Source organism: Notolepis coatsorum (assembly GCF_963971535.1).
Source record: "Notolepis coatsorum genome assembly, chromosome: 2".
In the NCBI taxonomy this organism is placed as follows: Eukaryota; Metazoa; Chordata; class Actinopteri; order Aulopiformes; family Paralepididae; genus Notolepis; species Notolepis coatsorum.
The window spans coordinates 43112647-43126416 of record NC_140166.1 but is presented as its reverse complement, the minus strand read 5'-3'; positions in this window follow the sequence as shown (position 1 = coordinate 43126416).

The window sequence follows — 13770 nt, the reverse complement described above, 5'->3', positions numbered from 1 at the left end:
TGTTGTTGTTGACGTATAGAGTGTGTTTCGAGGTGTTAATCCACTGCAGGTTCAGCCTGCTGCTACACAGTCACCTGCACACAGCAGGAGCCCCGCTGGCTGCTAGGAGATACCCCCCCCCCATCTCCCTCCCTCCCACCCTCCCTCTCCTTTACCATTTCACAATTTCTGTTCCCTTTCTCACTTTTCTCCCTCTCTCTCTCTCTCTCTCCTCCCTCTCCTCCCTCCCTCTCCTTTACTATTTTGTCTCTCTCCCTCTCTCCCTCCCTCCCTCTCCTTTACCTCTCTCTCTCCTTCCTCCCTCCCTCCCTCTCCTTTACCAGTTATTCTCTCTCTCTTCCCCCCCTCCCTCGCTCTCCTCCCTCCCTCCCTCTCTATCCTCCCTCCCTCTCCTTTACCATTTCTTCTCTCTCTATCTTCCCTCCCTCCCTCTCCTTTACCATTTCCTCTCTCTATCTCACTCCCTCCCTCCTCCCCATGTCCACTCTCTCGCTCCCTCGCTCCCTCCTCCTCGCTCCCTCCCTCCTCCCTCCCTCCCTCCCTCCCTCCCTCCCCTCCCTCCCTCCCTCCCTCCCTCCCTCCTCCCTCCCTCCTTCCCTCCGTCCCTCCCTCCCTCCCTCCTCCCTCCCTCCCTTCCCTCCCCTCCCTCCCTCCTCCCCACGTCCCACTCTCTCAACCACCCAACGCAGCTTGCTGTGAGTCATTTTAAATATCCGGGGGAGACCATGGAAGAGAGCCAGAGGAGAGGGGGAAGACGAGACTGACCTCGTTAAGAGCCCAGGCCCTGGAGAAGGGACTCCTGGGGGGGGGGGGGGGGGTGAGACTGGGGGCAACACCCTCTAGAAAAGGCTCCAGAACCACCTCTGTGGACGGCGGTGGGCTTTCACCTCCGTGTCCAAAGCTGTCGTGTGTTCTCTTTTATTTCATTTAACCTTTATTGTGTAACCGGGAAGGTAGACTGAGGAGTGCTCCATCTGATGCACAGCCACAGCCGACGGGGAGCAGCAGCGGGAGGAGCCAGAGAACCACTCACATCTGGGCGCTACACCCAGTGCAATCAGTCTTAGCTACTGGACATCCGTTGGGGGAGTTAAGTGCCTTGCTCAAAGGCACCTCTACTATAGTTGTTATTGTTGAGGGAGGGGAGAGTGACACCCACCTCCCCCCCCCCGCCTTGCCCACATTTTCCCCAGCTGCTCTGAGGGATTCAAACCTGCAATCATTTCAGTAACAAGCCTGCTTCTCTAACCTCTACAGCTTATCTTCCTAAGCCTCAGTGAATTACCACTCTGGCCGCCGCCATATCCTCCCTTCTCCCCATTCTCGTTCCATTCCAAGTATGTGCGTGGATGGATGCGCGCGTGTGTGTTTCCTACGGCTGCCTTTGTGAATGTTAGTCTTTATTTAGCATGCGTGTGTGTGTGCGTGTGTGTGTGTGTGTGTGTGTGTGTGTGTGTGTGTGTGTGTGTGTGTGTGTGTGTGTGTGTGTGTTTGAGTGAGTGCTGGACGGGCTCCCGGAGTGACACCATCTGGCCAGCCGGTGCCGACGAGGAGGGGGCACGGACACGGGGGGGGGGACACATGGGGGGGGACACACACACAGGGATGAGGCACGGGGAGAGACATGGGGGGAATGCAGTGACAATGGGGCGGTTGCGGCACATCAATAAACCTCAGCTCTAAATCTATTTAATGGCTCTGACAAGTGCCCAGGAAACCAGAGGGAAAGAGGACAGCCACTCCCATGCACACAGGGACAGGAGGGGAGGGGAGGGGACAGCCACTCCCACAGGGACAGGAGGCGAGGGGACAGCCACTCCCATGCAGACAGGGACAGGAGGGGAGGGGACAGCCACTCCCACAGGGACAGGAGGGGACAGCCACTCCCACAGGGACAGGAGGGGACAGCCACTCCCACAGGGACAGGAGGGGAGGGGACAGCCACTCCCACAGGGACAGGAGGGGAGGGGACAGCCACTCCCATGCAGACAGGGACAGGAGGGGAGGGGACAGCCACTCCCATGCAGACAGGGACAGGAGGGGAGGGGACAGCCACTCCCATGCAGACAGGGACAGGAGGGGAGGGGACAGCCACTCCCACAGGGACAGGAGGCGAGGGGACAGCCGCTCCCATGCAGACAGGGACAGGAGGGGAGGGGACAGCCACTCCCATGCACACAGGGACAGGAGGGGAGGGGACAGCCACTCCCATGCACACAGGGACAGGAGGGGAGGGGACAGCCACTCCCACAGGGACAGGAGGCGAGGGGAGGGGACAGCCACTCCCACAGGGACAGGAGGGGAGAGAGGGGACTGCCACTCCCACAGGGACAGGAGGGGAGAGAGGGGACAGCCACTCCCATGCACACAGGGACAGGAGGGGAGGGGACAGCCACTCCCATGCAGACAGGGACAGGAGGGGAGAGAGGGACAAGGACAGGAGGGGAGAGAGGGACAGCCACTCACACAGGGACAGGGACAGGAGGGGAGGGGACAGCCACTCCCACAGGGACAGGAGGGGAGGGGACAGCCACTCCCACAGGGACAGGAGGGGAGGGGACAGCCACTCCCACAGGGACAGGAGGGGAGGGGACAGCCACTCACACAGGGACAGGAGGGGAGGGGACAGCCACTCACACAGGGACAGGAGGGGAGGGGAGGGGACAGCCACTCCCATGCACACAGGGACAGGAGGGGAGGGGAGGGGACAGCCACTCCCATGCACACAGGGACAGGAGGGGAGGGGACAGCCACTCCCACAGGGACAGGAGGGGACAGCCACTCCCACAGGGACAGGAGGGGACAGCCACTCCCACAGGGACAGGAGGGGAGGGGACAGCCACTCCCACAGGGACAGGAGGGGAGGGGACAGCCACTCCCATGCAGACAGGGACAGGAGGGGAGGGGACAGCCACTCCCATGCAGACAGGGACAGGAGGGGAGGGGACAGCCACTCCCATGCAGACAGGGACAGGAGGGGAGAGAGGGACAGGAGGGGAGAGAGGGACAAGGACAGGAGGGGAGAGAGGGACAGCCACTCCCACTCCCACAGGGACAGGAGGGGAGGGGACAGACACTCCCACTCCCACAGGGACAGGAGGGGAGAGAGGGGAGGGGGAAGAGGGAGAGAGAGAGTGGAGGAAGAGAGAGTCAATGATAAAAGGTACATACTTTTTTACGTCTGTTATATATGACAGTTGTGTGTGTCTGTGTGTGTGTGTGTGTTTGTAAGCCGGTATGCATGCGCCATGACGGTGTGATAGAATGTACATGTAATTTATTCCACCCATCCAGTCATGCGCGTTGTCTAGAAGACCTTCCATCATCACAGGGGTCAGAGGTCAGGCATGCCTGCTCCTGAAAAGACCTACAGTCCTGCGGTCTCATCAAACCTTTATTTATGATTCATAATTATATACTAGACAATTCCACGGGGGGGAAATTGTGAAAGTGTGTGGGTGATGCCTGTGCACCACCGGCCAACGGGAGAGGATCTTCCAGCCGAGTACGACGTCCCCTCTCGCGAGTCTGTACGACAAACGGTTCAAAATAAACAAAAAAGGGGTGGAACTTAAGCATAGGGGGCGGGGAAAACATAGACCAATGAAGAGGATATCCCTACGGAGTACAATGGCACAACCCGCAAGTCTCTACGATAAACGTTTAAAAAGATACAAAAATGGGGAGGAGCCTACGAATATGGGGCGTGGTCAACATAGACCAATCAAAGAGGATACCTCTATGGAGTACAATGGCGCCACCCGCAAGTCTCAACGACAAACGGTTCAAAAGATACAAAAATGGGGAAGATCCTAAGAATAGGGGGCGTGGTCAACATAGACCAATGAAAGAGTATATCCCCACTGAGTCCAATGGCGCCACCCGCAAGTCTCAACGACAAACAGTTCACGAGATATGAAATGGGTTATGGGCTTGGCTTCCGAATGGGGGCGTGGATTCAGAAAGGGGGGGGGGCGTGGTTAACCTAAATCAATTAATGTAGAAATCAGTACTGAGTTGATTGACACCTCCCTTAAGTCTCTACGACAAGCGGTTCTTGAGGTATGAAAGAAGTGAGGCCTGTACAAGGGGCGTGGTTTAAGAAAGGGGCGTGGTTAACATAAACCAATGAATGTAGAAGTCTGTACTGGTAATGGTAAGACAAAAAAATGCAGCTTCTACACTGTTGTTTTCATTCCTATTGACGAAAATTGGCCGTTTAGAGTTGATTTTCACCCAAACCCTGTGGTGAATATTTCCAAAAAGTTATAGCAACTCGAGTTGGACCAAGCCGGTCGTTCTCATACCTTACACTTGAGTGAGGTGCGAAAGCTCTGGGAGGAGTAGTTGCACAAAAATCGGCAGAATAATAATAATATAGATTTTAAAAGTGTGTGTGACTGGCTTTGCCAGGTCACCCACACTAATAACACCATTTATAAAAAAAGGTTCTTACACACATCTCTTAGTTTTGACGGTATGACGGTACTTCCAGTGCAAATTACAATGCGATATGACACATTTTCTTTTATGTTTCTATCTCATAATACAATTGTCATGGTGCCATTTCATTCAAAGTGGTCTAGTTTCTTGTACTTTTTTTCCCCCAATACTGCTGCAAGTAATTCTTTTGTAAACTGTGTATGTTTTTTTTATGTATACATAACAATTTATTATACTGTATTTATTATGGTATGTAATATACTGTGGATGACGGTATAGTGAAAACACACAACTTTGCATGGATCCATGACAATATACCGTACCTTCATATTCAGTACACCTCCTAGCCCTAACTCCGAGCCAAAAGTTGTGATTTATGAATAAGTTATGTTTATGATTTTTTAAATCTGAGAAATTTTCTCCAATTTATGACAAATTAAAAGCTAAAACAAATCATTGTTATCATTACCAAAAGTATGAACGATATAGGTGTACTTTTCATCGGTTGTCAATCATATTCTTTGATCATACCAAGGTATTTTTTATCAATGATCCTGTGGTGTCGAGACTTGGGCTGTTCTCGTTGGTTTCCTGTAATATCAGCACATTATCTGGCGTCAAAATAATATTCACAAAAGTGCTTGAATAATAATGTGTCATGGGCGGCTGATTGGCGCAGTGGGCAAGGTGCTCGCCTCTAACGCAGGAGACGCTGGGTTCGAGCCCAGCTCTCGGCGTTGCTACCGGCTGGCCGGTCGTTCATACTAACACAATTGGCAAGTGTTAGAGGGTGGGAAAGCCGGTGGGTGTGGATCGGACGTTGTGGACAGCGACTCCTACAGGTCGGTTTGGTGACGCCGGTGCGACGGAAGCAGGAAGTGACGGGGGCAGCGTGAGCCTCCCACGCGTCACTCCTCGCCACTGAGAGATCGAGCTGCTGCGGTGAAAAGATGCGACAGGCTGCCTCCTCGTGTACCGGAGGGGACACGTGATGCAAGGCTTCTATCCTCACTACAACCGACCTGTGGGAGGCATAGTCTAGCAACGTTCAAGACCCGGGATGGAAGAATTGGATAATACGAAATTGGGATGGGAGAAGAAAATTGAAAATGGGGAGAAAAGGTGGATAAAAAAAAAAAAAATTGTCATGTAAAAACCAGATTAATAAAGCAAGAGCATATCCATTCGCAGGAGGATAATTATGTAGTAAATGCAATTTCACCACATTTTAAACGTGTCAACCAAATCCCATGACTACTCAAGAGATCCTCACACACATGGAGAACACACACAACGCTACACTAGACATCAAACTGTGTGCACTGCTGAACGCTGTGCCATGTACTCTCAGGAGACCATCTCCCTCGCTGACAGGCTGAGTTTCCACTGAGGCCAACATGGCCTGCGAACTCCCCACCCACTGTCACAGGAAGCTCCCCATACTCTCTCTCTCTCTCTCTCTCTCTCTCTCTCTCTCTCTCTCTCTCTCTCTCTCTCTCTCCCTCCAGATCGGCCCACACGCTGCACCCAAAATACAGCAGTATCTCTCTTCTCTCTCTCTCTCTCTCTCTCTCTCTCTCTCACTCTCTTTCTCTAGAGAGAGGGGAAGTGTTGCCTCAGCAACACCTCCTTCCTGCTCCCATCCTATTGGCTGAGCGGCGTCGATGCAAATTAAGCCGGTATAAATGGTCTAATGTTGGATCTCACGGCGTCAACGATTCAATCTGCTGTATTTCCTCCCCAACTGTGGAGCGTGTTTTACATCAGCAAAAGCTGCGTTCAAGACACCCACACACACACACGCACCAGCATTGTTATTGGTGAGCTACAATGCCTATAGTCTCTCAAGATAAAAACTCTGCAATGGACTCTTTTGAACGTGTTGATTGCATCTGAATGAAAACATTACTCATATATCTCACAGGAGTCTCTGCATACACGTCCCACGGCAGGGCGAACAAGTGTGTTAGTCACACGGCAGGAGGCTGAGAGAGAGTAGGTGAGTCTGAGAGAGTAGGTGAGTCTGAGAGGAGGTGAGATGTCATGAATACCCCAACTCCAATCTGCCAGGAGCTTCAGCTGGATAATATCCAGTACCAGAGATACGGTCCAGCGCTGCGTTTCATTAGTCATTAAACAGTACCAGAGATACGGTCCAGCGCTGCGTTTCATTAGTCATTAAACAGTACCAGAGATACGGTCCAGGGCAGCGTTTCATTAGTCATTAAACAGTACCAGAGATACGGTCCAGGGCAGCGTTTCATTAGTCATTAAACAGTACCAGAGATACGGTCCAGGGCTGCGTTTCATTAGTCATTAAACAGTACCAGAGATACGGTCCAGCGCTGCGTTTCATTAGTCATTAAACAGTACCAGAGATACGGTCCAGCGCTGCGTTTCATTAGTCATTAAACAGTACCAGAGATACGGTCCAGGGCAGCGTTTCATTAGTCATTAAACAGTACCAGAGATACGGTCCAGGGCAGCGTTTCATTAGTCATTAAACAGTACCAGAGATACGGTCCAGGGCTGCGTTTCATTAGTCATTAAACAGTACCAGAGATACGGTCCAGAGCAGCGTTTCATTAGTCATTAAACAGTACCAGAGATACGGTCCAGGGCTGCGTTTCATTAGTCATTAAACAGTACCAGAGATACGGTCCAGGGCAGCGTTTCATTAGTCATTAAACTAGGGCTGGGCGATATAACGATAACGATAAATATCGCGATATATTTTAATAATCGATATCGAATATCGAAATAAAAAAAAAATCGATTTTTTTTTTTTTTTATTTTTTTACCTGCAACAGGGCAGTTTTAAAACCAGAGACAGTGGACAGACTTGTCTTTCTTGCCTGCAACTTAAAGTAATGGCTTTGCTTGTCCAAATGACAATACTGACCAAATTCAGATTTCATTTTCTCTTGTCCATTTATTTTGTTTGCTTTCTAATTTAAAATACATTTTGAAACCGTCTGTACACAGTAGGCTATGTGTGCTAGCAGAACTAGACTCCAGTCACGAGTCACAGTGCACATGTGCGGTGGTTTGTCCACCAAAAAAGCGCCAAAAGATCGAAAATAAACGAGCAGAGCCAGAACTGTTCAACTCCTCTGGAGCCACAGCCAGCAGAGAAGCCGGTTTACTTTAGCTTTTAAACCAGCTGCAGCCTGAGAACTGGAGTGTGAGGGGATGTAACACTAAAGATGGCGGCAATGACAAAGAATTGCTGCAAAATAAACATACATCTGTTGTTGTTAAAAAAAAAGAAAAAAAAAAAATGTTTTTTTTTTTTTATTTTTTTTACTTATAACAATTCGATAATTATCGATATCGAGAAATAAAATAAAATTATCATATCGTTATCGCGATATAATTTTTTTCCATATCGCCCAGCCCTACATTAAACAGTACCAGAGATACGGTCCAGGGCAGCGTTTCATTAGTCATTAAACAGTACCAGAGATACGGTCCAGGGCTGCGTTTCATTAGTCATTAAACAGTACCAGAGATACGGTCCAGGGCAGCGTTTCATTAGTCATTAAACAGTACCAGAGATACGGTCCAGGGCAGCGTTTCATTAGTCATTAAACAGTACCAGAGATACGGTCCAGGGCAGCGTTTCATTAGTCATTAAACAGTACCAGAGATACGGTCCAGGGCAGCGTTTCATTAGTCATTAAACAGTACCAGAGATACGGTCCAGGGCTGCGTTTCATTAGTCATTAAACAGTACCAGAGATACGGTCCAGGGCAGCGTTTCATTAGTCATTAAACAGTACCAGAGATACGGTCCAGGGCAGCGTTTCATTAGTCATTAAACAGTACCAGAGATACGGTCCAGGGCAGCGTTTCATTAGTCATTAAACAGTACCAGAGATACGGTCCAGGGTTGCGTTTCATTAGTCATTAAACAGTACCAGAGATACGGTCCAGGGTTGCGTTTCATTAGTCATTAAACAGTACCAGAGATACGGTCCAGGGCAGCGTTTCATTAGTCATTAAACAGTACCAGAGATACGGTCCAGAGCAGCGTTTCATTAGTCATTAAACAGTACCAGAGATACGGTCCAGGGCAGCGTTTCATTAGTCATTAAACAGTACCAGAGATACGGTCCAGGGCAGCGTTTCATTAGTCATTAAACAGTACCAGAGATACGGTCCAGGGCAGCGTTTCATTAGTCATTAAACAGTACCAGAGATACGGTCCAGGGCAGCGTTTCATTAGTCATTAAACAGTACCAGAGATACGGTCCAGGGCAGCGTTTCATTAGTCATTAAACAGTACCAGAGATACGGTCCAGGGCAGCGTTTCATTAGTCATTAAACAGTACCAGAGATACGGTCCAGGGCAGCGTTTCATTAGTCATTAAACAGTACTAGAGATCCGGTCCAGGGCAGTGTTTCATTAGTCATTAAACAGTACCAGAGATACGGTCCAGGGCTGCGTTTCATTAGTCATTAAACAGTACCAGAGATACGGTCCAGGGCTGCGTTTCATTAGTCATTAAACAGTACCAGAGATACGGTCCAGGGCTGCGTTTCATTAGTCATTAAACAGTACCAGAGATACGGTCCAGGGCTGCGTTTCATTAGTCATTAAACAGTACCAGAGGGCGCCCCAGTGGCGAACCACATAACGCGCTGAGTCGCGGCACGGCCGACCCGGGTTCGATTCCCGGACCCGTCGTTATTTGCCGAATGTCTTCCCCCCACTCTGTCTCCCGTTCCTCCTCTCTCTCTCTCTCTCTCTCTCTCTCTCTCTCTCTCTCTCTACTGGACTGCCCAGTAGTAAAAAGCGATAAACTGCCTTCACCATTTCCTGCCTTTCGCTGAGCAGGCGCCCAGACCTGACCTGTAGGCGTCGCTGTCCACAACGCCAGATTACCACCCACGACTTCCCTCCCCCTAACTCAGCCAAACGAGTTAGTATGACGACCGGCCCAAGCCGCAGGGCAATGCTGACTCCGGGAGTCGAGACCGCAGCCTCTTGCATTGGTGATGAGCGCAATCTCCGCTACGCCACCCGACCGCCCTTCAAGCACTAATTTCGGAACGGATTTAAAAAAAAATTGGACCTGTACTACATAAGACTTCAGGCTATGGAACCGCAGTGTTTTACAGCCCTGCTGGAATAATGGAATCTGGAATCTGGCAACCACTAAATAGAAATGTGAGTACACAAGTTCAAGTTCAACTCAAGTTCAAACCTCTCTTACTCGATTTCATTAGCACTAAAAGTGATTATCGTTTTTTTGCATTAGTAACTTCAGAATGTTATCTTTCAGACCAGGCTCATGCATGTGCTATAAGTAAAGTATAAAGCTAAGCTTTGCAAAAAAAGTATGCAGTCCTCAAGTTCAAGTAAAAAAAATGCCACTTTTCTGCCCACCTGTTAAGAGGTTAACAGTACCAGAGATACAGTCCAGAGCTGCGTTTCATTAACCTCTTAGCATCAGGCAAAAATGGGACCATTTTTATTTTAGTTTTTGACGACTGCATACCTTTTTTGCAAAGCTTAGCTTTATACTTTCTACTTATAGCACATGCATGAGTCTGGTCTCTTTTGAAAGGTAACATTCTGAAGTTGCTAAGTCAATAATATCTTTGAGTGCTAATGTATTAGAGAAACAGAGGTTTGAACACAGTGAAGTAAAAGTTGTGTGTACTCACATTTCTGTTTAGTGGTTGCCAGATGCCTGTTTTTAAGTTCCAGCATAGAGGTAGGAGCTGGAAAACACTGCGGTTCCATAGCCTGTAGTCCTATGTAGTAAAGGTCCAAATTTTATAAAAATCCCACGGAAATACAGCATCTGTAAACTCGGGTTGGGCATTCAAAGTGTTAAAGGGCCAGTAACCTTACCAGCAAACCAGTATGCAACACTAGCTGGAGCACATCACACACTGAACAACTACATTGGCATAACATCAATCACCCTCTCCTGCCAATGAACAATGACAACATATTAAAGGGCAAATAATTACAAATCAAAGTCATCTTATTAACAAGGGCTTTCCTACAATATAATTATAATAATCCTAGATGGAAATTAACCTATCTGTGCTACTTTCTGAGTCATTACTCAGAGTAAATTACTTCACCCCCCCCCCCCCCCTAGGGCTTGAGATTTCCTAGCTGTCTGCATGAGGGCAAGTGCATTCCATTTCAACCCCCTGCTCCCCCTCCTCCCACCCTGCCCCATCTGCTCTGCAAGTGGCTACTCGCGTGACTTGTGGTGCTACGTATTAGCAAGGGTCGAGAGGAAGTCAGGGTGGGTTAAACGACAAATTAAACATAACCCAGGCTTTTGCCCTCAGGCCCTCAACCAGAAGCACAACCCCCCCCCCCACACAATGATACAGTTTGGCCTATAAAACTGTCTAAATGATTAAACTAGACTCACATTTCTTGTTTTGTGAGAATGGGGTCACCATGGAGGCCGAATGACTCAAAACCTTTACAGGCCTCCATGCTATTGTAGGGCAAACATATTAGTCAAGTTTGGTGAAAGACACGTTCACATATAACAAATCACTTCCTGTTTACCGCACATTTATCCAAAATTCAAATTGGATCCGGTTGTCATACAGTTTGGCGTATGAATTTACACTTCAGAAAATCATTCCAAATCTTCTGAACCAGTTGCTAATCACAGCCACCGTTTTCAACGACCTCATGTCATTTGACATACAGTGATGATGCAACACAACACCAAAGCAGCTTGTCGTTACCTGTTTTTCTCTTGGTCTCTCTGATGCTAGAACCGCCCCTGCTCTCTGTGCTAACGGGCTACTGGGGGGAAAGGCTGAATGATAGTGACTTCTAGTCCACTCCAGTCTCACAGTGTGTTTAGAATCTGCATTTCCTTCTCATGCAATTTAATTTCCGCTGTGAGAGTATTACACTATGGCAATATGCCGTCTATTACTGTATCTCTCGATGAGGACTAATGTTGTGTTAGACATATTTATGGGTGTGAGAGAAGCAGGTATCCACTGTCCTCCACCTCACCGTCTTCCCAATATGGATATTGCGTTCCTTCAATATGAATTAAATATATTGCTCAGAATTCAATAGGCTATAATATTGATCGAGCCCCAAAACGAAGCAACGACCTCAGGCGCCCTCCCCTTGGGATTCTGGCTCCGGGCTGTCCCCTGACCCCTGACCCATGACCCCTGCCGATCCACACAAACAGAATAATATCCGCATGGATGCTACCGTTGCTTTTTATTACAGATTCAAAACTGTCAGGTATTAATAAACTGTGTGGGTATCAAACCATGAAACACTGTCAGGCTTTAAAACTGTTACCGTCCTACAACTGCGTCCTGCGGCCTAGAACTGCGCCCTGAGAGGGAGGTTTGAAGGGTCAAAGTGGGTATCAAACAGGAGGGAAGACTGTCATGTGTTAAACTGTGGATACCCAAACAGAGAAGGTAAAGAGGACTTTAAACTGTTAAACAGTCATTCAGAACTATTTTATTGCACTGTAAAAAAAAAAAAAATTTTATATGTCTGCACTTTATGTGCTCATTTCATTCAATTTATTTTATTGCACTGCACTATTGCACTATTTTACTCTGTCTATTCTATCTTACTCTTTTTTATTATTGTCTATTTTTAAACTGAATCAAACCATAACAAGGTGGCCTGTTGGGATGTTAGATCCTAATGTGAAAAACTGTGATTTTATATGTCTGCACTTTATGTGCTCATTTTATGCCTTTTTTTCTGTTGTGAAGCACTTTGAGCTGCAGTTTCTGTATGAAAGGTGCTATACAAATAAAGTTGTATTATTATTATTATTATTATTATTATTATTATTATTATTATTATTATTATTATTATTATTATTATTATTATTATTATTATATTATTATTATTATTATTATTATATTATTATATAATAATAATAATAATAATAATAATTATTATTATTATTATTATTATTATTATTATTATTATTATTATTATTATTATTATTATTATTATTATTATTATTATTATTATTATTATTATTATTATTATTATTATTATTATTATTATTATTATTATTATTATTATTAATGCTATACCGTAGGGTAGGATTACAGTTGCCATTCAACACGACAGCAACCTACAAATCATCCACCTGCTGGAAACCGTTGATTCTGGACCTGGCGAGGACGTTGAATCACCGACTCGGTGTCCCGTCAGGACTAGTGCTCGGATTTGAAACGTGTCAAAAACAAGATTAGCCGGCGCTGACGTGTGATTTAAAGTAATTACCGTCATTTGATAAACATCAGACATTAGTGTCAAATACAAAACATGACGACGGGGCATTATGGCTCCAGTTGAATCTATGAATGTCCAGGGAGACTGAGGCGCTCACTGATGACATCCCTGTGATCTTCTGTGATTTCGTTTGACAGGGGAGTGAAACAGAGAGAACGTGACGTCTTGTCTGAGGCACCGGAATAAACATTCTTCCTATCTGTGCTAAGAAGAAGAAGAATGTATGATCGTATGTACCTAATAATATCTAGTATTATTGTTTGTACATGTCTGCTGTATATATTTTGCATGATGTGTTTTTAACCTGCTCTTAATTACCTGTATGCCATATATGTTATGCTTTCTTTTTTAGCGGCTTTTTAACACCAGGCCCAGGGACAACAGTCGAAGATGAGCGTTTGGCTAACACCGTCTCACACATTCACGTTCATTAATGTGTGCTGTCCCTGTTCAAATAAAGTCTAAACTGAACTGAACTGAACTGAACCAGTTAAAACGACCACATGTAAACCTTGAAAACCCTAACCCACGCATCGTTGCAGGTGTGCTTTGAGGTGGCCAAGCATGTGATGGAGGTCTGTGTACAGTATATGTGTCTGTATGTATATACTATGTACACGTGTGTGTGTGTGTGTGCGTGTGTTGAAAGGGAGAAGGGGCAAGGTGATTAAAGAAACATATATACTTCAAGGGCCTGTGCCATCAAAGGCCTCGCTCCTCTTTGAAAGTGTGTGGCTGCCATATTGGGGACAGATCTCTCTCACTACACCTCACACCATGATGCAACCATCTCTCTCTCTCTCTCTCTCTCTCTCTCTCTCTCTCTCTCAGCCCAGTCACACGCCAACACGACGACTGCAGTGTTTGAAGGGCCCTGTGATTCCACCTAAAGGTCACGCACCCGGAGCGACCTGGCGGCTCATCAAAGAGCGGACGGGAGAGAGAGAGAGAGAGAGCGATGGACAGATGAGAAAGGAGGAGGGGGAGAGAGAGAGAGAGAGAGAGAGAGAGAGAGAGAGAGAGAGAGAGAGAGAGAGAGAGAGAGA